Here is a 13,324-nt window from a genome sequence, read left to right as displayed (position 1 = left end):
TCAAATCAAAGATCTAGTTGAAAATAAAAATGTATCATTAAAATCTTATTTTAGTAAGGTTTTTGTAGTAAAGAGCAAGTTGCTTTAGCACATTGCTACAATACTGCTAACCAAATCTGCTGGTTCCTTTCGTGTCCGAAAATCTTCTTTGTTTTCTCTCCAATTAAATGATTACCATTTCCTGTAAGCCTCTGTTAGAAAGCTGCACAGACAGATATCCATTAGGACAATGACAACTTTTAAGGAGTCACATATTTCATGAACTGGGCTAAGGTTAGGGTTCTTGTCAGCTCACTACCAACACATTTTAAAACCATTAAGACATAAAAATACAATCTACGAAGTTAAAAATAATCAAAGTTCAACTCTGAGTTTAAAAAGGGATTGACTTTTAATTGTTTATTGGGTTGCTTTAACTCGGAGGGGCACTAACAATAAAAGATAAATAGGATTCAAATGAAATCCACCCAAAAATGTTTCTCCAAAAACTGATCCAAAATACATCCCAACATGTATAACCCCAGAATTGGGTTGAAGATCTAACCCAAGTGTTTCAGGAGTGAATTAAGTCCTGGTCTTTTTGTGTTCAACAGCAAAAACACAAACATTATGATGGAACAATGTGGGATACACTTCCTTTTATTAAACAAACTAAGCTTCAATGCAGACAATTCGATTTCTCATTTGCCGAAAAACAAGAGTGCATTCTGTCACGCTTGAAGACGCTCACTCCTTTTTTTAAGCAACTTCCGTGTTGTTTCAGGATTTCTTAAGAAGGCGTAAACCTCAAAGTCTGATTTCAACCAGAGGGACTGTTTGCTGCATGCCTCTCCCTTTATCTCTTCCCCTACTTCCTGCTTAACTCCACTGACACATTTTGGCTTCAAATGCCAGAGTGCTACAGTCCAAACACTGTCTGTTCTCTGCAGAGGGATCTGTGTTGAGCTCCACTTTTTGGATGGGTCATTTTCGTAACGGAGTTTGCATGTTTTCACTGTGCCAGCTTGGATTTTGTTTAAGATAGTCCTGCTCACTGGAGATTGTGAGCTACACATGGTTGCCCGTGTTTCTGTATTGGCCCAGCAATGGACAAAGAAACTATGAAGACAAGCCTTGTTGGGTCCCTGTGCTTTTCAAAGACAAGAATCGCAAGAACAGAATTTTTTGCAAGATAAAAGTCGAAAACTTACGAGAGGTTTCTCTACTTTTATTACTTTTTCTGGCTATCCATCTCCAGTTTAAAAAAATACAAACAGCATACTTGTTTAGTTGAACTGAAATACCATTTCAGAGGGACTTTCACATTGAACTATTAGGTCCTTTTCAGAGTTTGTTTACTTGTAAAGTCTGCTTTGTCTGGCAGCTGCAAAGGTCTGCCTGAACTCCAGCGTGGGGCAATTAATCAAACCCTGGTCTGCATATCAATGAGCATGCTGGTTTGTTTGCAGGTGAACCCTGGTATGGTTCAACAATAGTTTGAATGCAGATGAACTTCACCACAGACAAAAGAGGGGAAGTCAACCAAAGAGAAAAAGGCAAGTCCTGGGGACTGTCCCAGAGTGAAAGCCCCCTCAGGCTGCATTCACACTGACAGATTTGACCTTGCAGTAGTTTTTGACTGGTGAGAAAAAGAGAGTAAACATGGCAGAAAAATGTCTTAAATAAACATGGTCTGATGTGGCATTTATATGTAATCATATGTTTAGCTAGACTTTTTCTTTCTTTGTGTTTTATCCTCATCTGCATTTCCCAAAACAGCCCCCAAGTGAGCAGCTTTGAAATGCGGGATTCTTCCAAGCAGATTGGTCTGCTTCAGTTTTTGGTTCACTTTTGAGAGAGTTGAGTAAAGCAAATTTAACTAGAAAAAGTGTAAAACATGTTAGCATTCTGTGCAGATTCAAAACAATTCAATGAGTTATCCAAGCCTGAAAGCAACCTATGAGTTCGTTTGTGGGCTCACTTAGCAACTCATCTACCAAGATATTTGAGAATCCAATCACCCTATTTTAAAGAATGACCTAAGGTGCAATGCTTATGGGAAGAGAGACATTTCTGAATCTAAACTAGATAGCCTTCGTGACTGTTAATTTTTATCCACTTGGGAAAACTTTTATTTTTGATTAAGTATGGGAAAATGACAGACAAAGGCTGTTACCGCGCTTATACGATGGTCAATTATAAAAAGAAATAAATATTCAATCAGTTCTTAGTACTTTGTTCTTGTCATTCTTTCGGTTTAGATCACTTTTTTTAAAACAAAAAACGGGCTATTTGTCATGTGGTGTGGCGCGTTGTTGCAGTAACATGACAACGTGCTGTGCTGGCACCAAACTTGACTGCGGGAGGAAAAGGAAAGCAGAATATATATGCAGATTGTCGCGATGGGTTAAATAAAGCATCAGTTCAGAGAGAAAGGTCACCTTACTGCTTGTTTTTGTCCAGATGATGAAGTTAAAGTTTGTTTTAAAGCAGCCACCGCAGTGATATACAACATTAAGGCTATGTGACTGGAATTTCTTTTTTAGGTGTGCATTATTACTGTGGATTATCACTTTTTTAATCCACACCCAACAGCCAATCAGAATTGAGTATTCACCCAGACCATGGTATAATATCACTGTTAAAAACCTGATCATGAAAAGTTGTCAGTTTTTAGACTGAAATGAGTAATAAAGGATCCAAAGTACAACAAGAACAAGCACGATGACAGGAACTTAAATACTTTAATAAATAAACTTAAACATGAACAAACTGTGGAACAAGATCAAACAAAAAAAAAATGGAGTGATAATAGCAGATGTTCTGAAAAACAGAAACTTGACAGACAGCTGTGTTTACTTACCAAATGAAACCAGGAAAGCCTGTGAAAGGGGTTAAAACAAGCCTGAAAACAGAACATTACCAGAACAATAAAAAAATAAACCAAAAACTAACCAAACAAAGGGCACTCTTCTTATAGTCCTTCAAATTGAGTGGTATAAATATTTTCTGAATGTAGTTTAGTTCTGGAAATTCATTTTATCACTCCAATGACCCACAATCATATGATAGTCCCATTCACATTGGCTTGACCTTAAGAGAAAGGTCAGAAAAGTTAGGTTTGCTCTTTCAGTACACAGTTCAGACACACACACACACACACACAGACACATACACACAAAGGTCAGCCGCCTCCAGGGGCTTCTATGACTGCAGCTGTGATCAACAGGCTAAACCTTGTGACCAACTCAACATGCAGCCCCTGCCTCACCTTCTGTCCTTCTTTAATCTCCCTTCTATCTCAATTTTCCACTCACTCCATCTGCATTTCAGATATCTTCCGTCTGTCCACCTTAAATGGCAAGACATCATTTAGCTGTGTAGGCTTACATGGAGAAACTGACTTTTCACTAATCTGATCAATTCAGCTGAATGTCACTTGCATTTCAAACCAAGTAGACAGAAGGTCAGTTTGACTGCTTTGCAAAAATACCACTTTAATAGATCTTAAAATCTCAATTTTCCAAGTCAGATTTGCATGTGCAGGAAGATTTTCGGCAATAATTTGTAATTTTTTTGGTCAGTTGGCTGATGGTGTGAAGCTAAATCCAGAAAATACATGGGAAATATTTACTTATGCGCTTTTTTGCAGCAAAGTTTTCAATCTCTCACATTGTTTTAAAAAGTCCCAATTTGGATTCTGCCTTTTAGACGAAAACACATTTTACTTAAAAAATAAAATCCTATTTTTTTCATTTTTTGAATCTTTTAAATGTCTGTGTTATCTGTGAAAACACACACAAGCTGTTTTCAATTATCTAATCAAGACTGGTAAAAATATCTAACGAACACATTTCAAAACATGTATGTTGCACTAAAAATAGAGTGTTATGAAAAGTTATTAACAGATACACACATCACATCCTGATGTGTAACATTCTCACTCAGACCATCCATTCAGACATTGTATGTTCGGTCTCAATAGCATGTCGAACATAACATCTATATCATGGTGAAGGAATAATACAATTTAAAAACAAACATTTGTACACATATATTTCTTAAGAAATAGTGCCAATTTGTGGATGCACAGATTATGTTTAAAATGCTCTTCTGAAAGTCCAATGTCTTTTTATCTGAGCACAAATCCAATTGTGAAAGAAGGCTGTATGTTTTGCTTCCAGGGGAGAAAACAAATCTGTCACTGAGGAAGGTCAATGTTGTAAATGTACTGCTGTGAAAACAGAAAACCATTTTTTATCATGAACAATGGTAGTCTGATGGTAAACATAGAGGCCTGATACTTGGATTTGATGGGATAAAGCACACAGGGGCTGCAGAATTCATATTTTAACCCCTCATGTGTCCAAAATTATTGGGAACCATAATGTGGAAAGAAAAAGCAGTGCTCAGCATTCAAAGTAAGGACATCATGAATGATCAGAGAAAGTCCTGAGAGTTCCAGAAATAAGAATATAAAGATGAAAAAAGAATAGACAGGATGGTTTTAAGTCAATAAGTATGCGTGTTAATATCGTGGTACCCTGGATGCCATATATCCATCTGGCCTACCCAGCTACTGTTGGGCGCCAGCGAAGTACACCCTGGACAGTTTGGAAGTCCATCACAGAGCAAGACAGAGAAAGACAACACGTACACTGAAGGAACAATTAGAGTCCTGGCTTTCTTGCCATTAGACGACAGTGCTAACCACAACACCCCAGTGCAGCACTCCTTTTGTATGCTTAAAAAAAGACCCCCCCCCCCCTACAGTTCAAAAGAAGTAACGTCTGTCAGATACTTTTATCAAAGAAATAGAATACAAGGACACAGAAGCTGTCATTGCTCTCATACTAATCTTCACAGAACTATTAAACATTTTAACTGTCTCCCAGACTATTGACCACACAATTCAGACATCAACATAAATCTGTGTAGATGTGGAAACTGGAAAACAGAAAAACCCTCAGTATAACACTTGATGTAATTAGCCCATTATGGTGGAGGGGTGAGACAGATACGGCAAAAAAAAAAGGCAGCCCAATGACTCAAGATCCACCACATACGTATTAAATACATTAAGACAAGACATTTGCCTTGAAATAGAAACTATTCTTCATTTTAGGAATAAACCAAATCATGGAGACAAAAATGTTGATTACATACAAGATATTTCCCCACAATTGCTGGGATCTCCGGCCAACAATGACACAAGAATATGTCAACAAGCCAAACAATCTAACGGTCTAAAGTTTCTGATGAAAAAATGTAAATGTAGGATCTGAATGCATAACAATTTCAGTTATGCAGCTCATGAATAAATGTGTGCATTCAGGCACTAAAGTACAAATGTTCCTAGAATTCTTCTCAACACAATTTATAAAGGCAGTAAGTATTTTTTTTAATGTACAATCTAATTTCCACTTTCAGTTTCCATCATGAATAGATGCAGACTCTCCCCTGTTTCATTAATATAATATGAAAACAATATAAGACGCGTAATTATGAAACCAAGAGCAAAGACAAAACAGTATTATTTATGATTTGTAAATTACATATTCAGGAAAGCAAACACATTTCTCATTTAAATTTGAGGAAAGAGTTTATAAGTGTTAAAAATAGGAAGTGTACAGCAGGAATGGAAAATCACAGGTTAAGTCCCCCCCCCCCCCCCCCCCCCCCCAGTGTGAAAGCGTCTTTGAGCATGAACCTGAACCTCACCCCCAGTGTAAGGAAATGCAGCTTCCATCAGTAGCTGCGCTTACATTTGCAAAACATCTTTGATCGGTTTAAAGATCGGATTAGAATTAAACTGTTTACATGGGCCCAGAAAAACCTAATACGATAATAAAAAACGTTTACATATCCGCCACACGTTCAGTCAAATCATTTGGACATGAGAACTCTTTAAAAAGCCACTCCTCTGCTTGGAGACAGTCCTCCTGGGAGACAACGTTCAGAGCCGCCGGACGGACTGTGGTGCGAAGTCTCCTCCGGAGTGCACACACCTTAACAAAGCACCCTCCCCTGCCCGCAAACACGAAACTACGAGTCCAGCTGCTCTGCGCAGAGACATGCTTCGCACGGGTGGAGCAGATGACCGGTCCTGCGCTTCTCCAAAGCTTTCTCTGGAGCGCTACACCGTCTACTCATGACATAAAACCAGCGCAGTAGTGACCCACAATCGGAATAAACTGTTTATATGCACCACAATCGGATCAACAATCGGCAAAACCCACCTATTTTGATTGGAAAGAAATTTTGATCCGAATGAGTCTGATCGGGGCAGAGTATTCCAAACGGCGTGTTTACATGACGCATTTTTATTCTGATCAGGCGCTGTTCCGATTACTTTTGTCCATGTAACCGCAGCTGAGGTGTGGGTGGGTGAATGGAACTGGGACTGGAAAACTCCTTAGACCTTCAAGGAAAGCAGAAAAGTGCCAAATAAGTATGCATCATTTACCATTTCTATATATTTACATTGAAACAAATATTTATCCCAGTAAAACTCAGGCTCAGGATTGTTTAAAAAGACAGTTAGCTCCATTTTTGTCTGCAGTGTATGAAAGCATGTCTTATGTGTTGACTCATTCAGCTGTGGTATCAGTTGAGACAAACACAAATTCCTTCTTTATGACTATAATAAGAGGGTTTTGAAAGGAAATAAGGGGTTTTCAAGAGTTTTGTACCTATACATACTTTTATGTGGAACCTACTGTAGTATCTCTAAGCCAAACTTGGATTTTAACATAGAAGAGCATCTGATAAATGAAAATGGTTGTGGACTTCGACTCCATCCTGTTGGGTTCAGAGGATTGATGTAAGAATAATGGGCACTCACTTCAGAGGAATGCCGTCTTAAGGTTCGAAAACCCTTAAAAGGCCGTATTGATGTTGCATTTGTTGCAGCAGTCTTTTAAATTAAAGTATTACCAATTTCATTTTTTTAGCACTGTGATGAACAATGACATGGTTTCTTCCTTTATATAACTTTTTACAACACCCAGTCCGATTAAAACCACATTTTTAGTGTTTTTAACATGTTCTTGTGACATCTTTCTCATGATGGAGGACACATACTGAGAAAATTAAGCTTAAAATTGTTTTTAATAATATTTCTATGTTTAAATCATTATAAATCAGGAGCAGATGAATGAAGATGGGAAGTGAGCTCCGGCTTACTCCGCTCCACCAGTGGCCCAAAACTCAGAGGCGGATTTCTGTTGAACTCCTGCAGCTCTGTAGACTGCATGTCCTAAAAAATGACATTTATTTTTCATTTTAGCTAAAAATGGCATACTCTGAATTAAAAGACCACTGGGAACACTTTTAAAATAGATGAACCATTCAGTTTTTAACACAAATACAAAAAGAGAATCCACAAAAATAAGCTTAAACAATGCTCTTAAACTGATTTAGTGTTGTCAAACACTATAATGCGGGTTTAAAATATGTGAATAGGTTTTCAAAAGGAGTGATAGCTGTTTCTCTACTATGTTTTACCAGCAAACACGAAAGCATACCTGCTTCACACAAAGTGCTGAGGACAGGAGCTAATGGTGCTCTTCATTGTAAACCTCTGAGTGTGACCATTCAGCTAAATGAAGTCCACTGGTCTAACATGCAGCTAATGCTTGTAAAAAGCTTCCTGTAGAAACCTCCATTAAAGTGAACTCTGCCACCTTCTCACAGCTCTGAGAAAGAAAAAAGAAATCGAAGCAAAATGTTTCTTTAATGACTTTTGCTTTTCCAAAGCTGAACACAGTCCAGTTCTGTTGACCATTAAAAAATAGGAGGTCTCACTGAGGGGGAATGAAAGAAATACACTGTTTTACGTGGCATCTAAATGGATTATGTTAAACATTTTTACCCAGATATAAAATAAACATTCTTATTAACATGTGTCCACATGTCCAAAAGAGAGCAAAGTAACATATCAAAGTGGAAAATTGTGAAATTTGTTAGGTAGCACCATTCATTAGGCTGTTCTTGCATGTATAAAGACATTCCCATAAGAAATCACTGCAACACAAATCCAAGGATCCCAGACCTTAACCCAATTATTTCAATATATAAGCATTTTGTGATATTAGCCCAAACCATTTATGGCCATGTCTACTACACATTCTTATCTGTCCATTTGTGACCTCCAAATAAAGACAGTTTATTTCATTTGTAAACATTTTAAGATAGTGTAAGTAACTTTTTTTTAAATTTAATTTAACAGAATTATTATGCGTGGTGGAGCCGAGCTGCTGTTGAACATTCTGCCCTGAAATCCCAACCGGATTTTCCTGTTTGCAATAATAACGATTTATATTTCTTTAATAACTCTTTCAATTGCTTGGCTGAACAAATCCAAGCGGTGACAGCTTTTCCACTAAAGTATCCAGCCAGCGTAGAATTAAACATTCCCATTGAACAATAGATAAGGCTGTGGATTTTCTCATTGACTTCCTCAGGTGAAGGTCTATCGTGCTCAGCACAGATCACTGGTTGTCTCAGAGAAGTGTGATAAATGACTCCCTTAGCGTTTGGGTAGACTGTGTGGTGTGTGAGTGAGCGTGCTGGTCTAAACATGCTTAGGAGTGTTTTGCAACAGCTCTATTCAAAAGAAGGAGTCAAAGACTGAAGTAAAATGGAAATTCGAGAGGCTAAAAGTCAGTGTGGCATGATGCAACACGCATATTAACTTTTTGTTATCCCCCTCAACACGCATGGAAATGAAGGCATGCTTCAATGACTGTAGGTCAAATTTCCTAAAAAAGTTTTCCCAAAGACGTTTTAAGAATGTGACGCTTTGACTCCTTTCTTTCTTTATTCGATTGAACATGCAACAGTTGTCTAATATCACATAAAATGAGCACATTTAAATACATAGGTAGTGGTTTCTGTTTTAGCTCTTTCAAAATAAAAGCGTGAAGGAAGGATATGAAGTAGTTGGCTGGCTTTCGTTAATTTGATAATTCCACTAAAACAAGAGAGAAAACTGTTATGCGGCGGTTTTCCAGTAGAAGAAGCTGTTTCAGCTGTCAGTATTTTACACTACAATACACACAGATGAAGCACAGGATAACAGAAGCTTTATGAGGACATGCAAAGGGACATCCCTGGAGAAGAAAGCTCTGACAGCAGCGTGGCAGAGAATGGGACCAAAAGGTTGAATGAATAAACCAAAGGAGGGAGGAGGAGCCGAACAGGAGCCTAAAACAGAGGGAAAGTGACAGTTATTATGGAAAGAGAAGTGAAGAGGCAGTGAGTTACATGTGGGGAGAAAAGGGTGCCAAGAAGTGAAACAATCTATCTTTTCTTATTGGCTCCAAGGGAAAGGACAGCAACGCAAAAATGAACCTCTGAGGCTTCAATGATATGGAGCTGCAAAGCTGCAAAAGAATAAATCAATAAAAATGGCAAAAACTAGTAATATTTTTTTCCAGAGGAATAGAAAAGTTTTGTCTTACGAGTTCAGGAAATTAGCACAAGCACATTCCTTTTTAAATATATATGTTTTCTTTTTTACCAAGTGGATGCCCTTTTAGGCATGTTCTCATTGTGTGTTTTTTTTTAAAGAGGGCCCAAAGGTTTTTGTACACAAGACTACACATGTTTTATCTTAGAGATCGTCTCCATCACTTATTTGCCTTTTGGCTATATACATCATCTTCACCACTTTTTGCCTAACCTGATGAACAGGAATCATGGAGCTTCTCATTACTGATTCTTTTCTGAAACATTGCTTTCCGTTTACACTTTGGTTTCTCATCTTTAGTTTTTAAGGTTGAAAATTATGATATTTTTATTCTAGAATGAGTTGGAGTCCCACCTTTTATTGTATGTTTTTCATTCCAGATGAGTGACAAATTAAGCCCCTTTGGGGACCACAATTACTGTGAAATTACACAATTTCTGCCTTGTGTCTCAGGGGACACAAGGTAAACATGACAACAGTTGTCTGATCTAAACGTCTCTGACATGTTTCATTTATGCATCAAGTATATGTTTGAACTTTCTACCTTAAATCACTTTAGCTCACTGCAACTTTAATTGCTTCCAAATATTCATCCGTAAAGTGAGTAGGATGATTAATGGTCTTTTGTTGAGTACTTGTGTATTTGTTAAATGTCACACTTTTGGATGTTTAGAATGAAAGAACAGCTCATTTAGAGAAAATGCAAACAAGTGCTGAAGTTCCAGAGGCTTCTGTGGTTTTCATGTTGCTAAAGTAACCAGATTACATCTCTTACCTGCATTTGATGCTGTTACAGAGAGCCAGGAGGCCAATGGCACCTTTGCTCCAAAAGCACAAGTGAGCACTCCAGATATTAATGAGTTTTTCCAGTTTGTCATTTTATTTTACAAAGTAATCCCCAAAGCTGCCCCGGTGTAAAGGCTGCAGTTGAATGATCCTGTGTCTCCATTTTTCTGTCTGTCAAAGGTTCTGCCTCCGGCCCTCCAGGGGCCTGTGGAGCAGAGGAGAAGATCATTTACCAGGTGCCAGAAGGTAAACATGACAGCAGCTGTCTGTCATACAACACCTCAAAGTGTCTGATATGCTACATTGAGACAAAAATCAGAATTCTGGACAAAAAGCACACAGAGCTCTGATGTTTCAGAGGTTTTTGATGGTTTTCATGTTGCTGATACTGGATCTATTGGTTCACCTGCATAAGAAGCGTCCAGAGAAGAGGCAGTGTCTGCGAGCTCCTGGACCTCAGCCCTCCAGCCGTCCTCCACAATGCGGTTCACCTATGTGTGAACTCACATTCCTTTTTTTCTTTCTCGAATTTAAATTAAATTAGTTTTTACATTTGTTTTTTTTTAAAGATTAGATTGTTGACTGTTTAGTTGAGTTTTATGTTCTAAAGTACAGTATTTGAATAGCACCTAAGTTTCTTTTAAACTCTTTTCTTGCTTGAATTTCCGATTGACAAATTTTACAGCAATTTCTTGTTTTGTATTTGTTTTTAGAAAGAAGACTGAAAAAAAATGATGGTAAGTCTTTGCTCTTTCATATGTGTTTTTCTTTTCTTTTAATACTTTGAGAAAAAGTCAAACAAAGTCTTCCTCTTTGAATTCCTGCAACATTATTTAACATGACCTGCACTCTTGACCTTGTGTGACCTTAACACTTCTTTGCTCTTCTTTCCTCTCCTTGTTCAGCTTTGGTTCAGCGCCTTCCGCCAGTCTCAGATGTTGCAAAGTGTAAGTTAAGAAGATGCTGGCAGGAGGGAAGCTGAAGGTACGACTCTGTCATTTCCACATTTGCTAGCAGCAGGAATTACTGTTTATGAAATCAACCACAGACTTTTCCACTATAGCAGGACATGAGGTCTTTGGAGACCAAATCCAAATTGTGACTGAGCATGTTTGCACAGCCTCAGTCTGACTGTTAGGATTTTCACGAGAAATCCTGATGTCTTGGATCTGGACATTCTGTTGTAGGCCACAGCTTTCCCTCTGCTGACAACGGGGATGCTGATGGAGACCATGGCTGGCAGCTCTGGCACACTGCATTAGGATAGCCATCAAATCCTCTCTGGTGTCTTCTGCTCCCACCAGCTGCTCCACATCATCTCTGACAGAGTTTTTCTCTGTCAGAGACTCTGAAACTCTGACTCATGGCTCTACATTCCTGCTCCACGAGTGTCTTCGGCTGCTTTAAGAGCTCAGATGTGTGGGTGTAGCAGCCTCCTCAGCCCTCTGATGGAGAAACCGCCACCCTACAGATCAGCCATGTTGCACTAGAAGACTATATGCAGCCTGGGTCCCCAAAGTGACTCTGTTGACTCAGAGTCCATGGACTCTTTGATTATGACGCTGAGGTGGCAGAATTGACCATAAAAGTCAAAGTGGAACGGAAAAGATTTCTGAAGGAATAAAATCTTGTTGGCCTTAAATGTGCTTCAGATGCTCTGTATGTTTGTTTGGTCTCAAAGAAGCTGCAACAATAAGGAGTCATGCAAAGTTCAGGTCCAAAGCTCGGTCCAAAGCTCAGTCCAAAGCCTTAAAATCACAGAAAACTTGATGCTAGACATCCTCCTTTAGAACACAGGTCTGCAACATTCAATACTTAAAGAACCATTCAGGTTCATTTATCACTGACCAAAACCCAGCAGTCCCATTTCACCCTAAAAGAAAAAAAGACACTGCTGTGTATTTTGATTTTTGTTACTATTAAAAGAAACATAAGTTAACTATCATTTTTTTGGTATAAATAAAATATGAGCATAAAGAGAAAATAGCCTTTTTTCTCCAGATGAAATAGTTAATAATTTTTGACAAAGGTTCACATGACTTCCTTTCAAAATAAAAGACACCCTCTAGCTGCAGTGTCTGATACGTTACATTGAGACATTGTGTGTCTATCCTCTGCAGAACTCCACCACACCGTCTGACGTCACCTCCTGCAGGAGATGATTGCGGCCTCCTTCCCTCCTCCAATCATGAGGCTGGGCGGGAATCATAAAAGCCTCGGCAGCCCCTGTTCCAGTGGCAGCTGAATTCCTGAGAGGAATCAGTTTGTCAGCTTGCCCCTGCTGTCGGTCTTGGCATAAGAAGCCGGTGGAAACGGCCTGGTTTTTCTTCTTGCATGTGGTCTTTGTTTTCGTTTATGTTTTCGTGTCTTGGTAATGTCCCTCTAGTTTGAGTTCCACTTTAGGTTTTGTTAGTTATTGCTATAGTGCCTGAGAATTTAAGTTATCTTCTTTAACCCCATTTGCATCTGTCCAGCTAATAAACGGCTGTCCTGGCAGTTTGACCCTACCGGCTTAAATATTATTTTTCTTTATGTTACCTATTTTCTCCCTCCCTTGGGGTGGGATGTAACAGGAATAAACTGAGTATATGCATCACGATGGGATCAACAATCGGTGTGACCCACCTGTCTCGATTGGAAAGAAATGTTGATCCGAATGAGTCAGATCGGGGCAGAGTATTTCGAATGGCGTGTTTACATGACTCATTTTTATTCTGATCAGGCGTTCATTCAGCCAGATTAAATAGTTGAACCATCCCTGGTCTAAAAAACTAATTTGCAGCATTCCTATAACTCTGATTGTGAAAATCTTTAATGTGATTACTGCAGTGGATACTGTCTGAAATGTTGAATTAAAGGCGCTTACTTCCTCAAATGTTTTGTGCTGTTATCACAGTTCACCCCCCCCCCCCTCTCCAGGAAATGGAGAACAAATCTCACACTGTCGGGTGTCTGCCGATTATTGGGACTTTAACTTTACAGGAAATTAAATTAACAGATGTCATCCGTCAATAGCTTCAGAGGAGAGAGGTAAAGTTGGAATCCTTTCAGAAACTCCATTTGTTGAATAATCTCAAGGGTTTCCCT

The 13,324-nt window shown here is 38.7% G+C and overlaps 1 long non-coding RNA gene across 1 annotated transcript in view; it reads left to right on the top strand.

The window, feature by feature from the left end:
* The window catches only part of LOC105355414 (uncharacterized), a 44,164-nt gene that overhangs the window by 28,476 nt on the left and 2,364 nt on the right, over positions 1 to 13,324 (top strand). The window contains exons 2-6 of the long non-coding RNA XR_002291507.3: positions 10,248 to 10,288; positions 10,418 to 10,483; positions 10,951 to 10,974; positions 11,143 to 11,221; positions 12,358 to 13,267. This is a non-coding gene — a long non-coding RNA (uncharacterized LOC105355414). The remainder of the gene's footprint in view (positions 1 to 10,247; positions 10,289 to 10,417; positions 10,484 to 10,950; positions 10,975 to 11,142; positions 11,222 to 12,357; positions 13,268 to 13,324) is intronic.

Source organism: Oryzias latipes, chromosome 13 (genome assembly GCF_053564925.1).
Source record: "Oryzias latipes strain Hd-rR chromosome 13, Olatipes_Hd-rR_3.1".
NCBI lineage: Eukaryota > Metazoa > Chordata > Actinopteri > Beloniformes > Adrianichthyidae > Oryzias > Oryzias latipes.
This window is presented reverse-complemented; position numbering and strand designations above follow the sequence as displayed.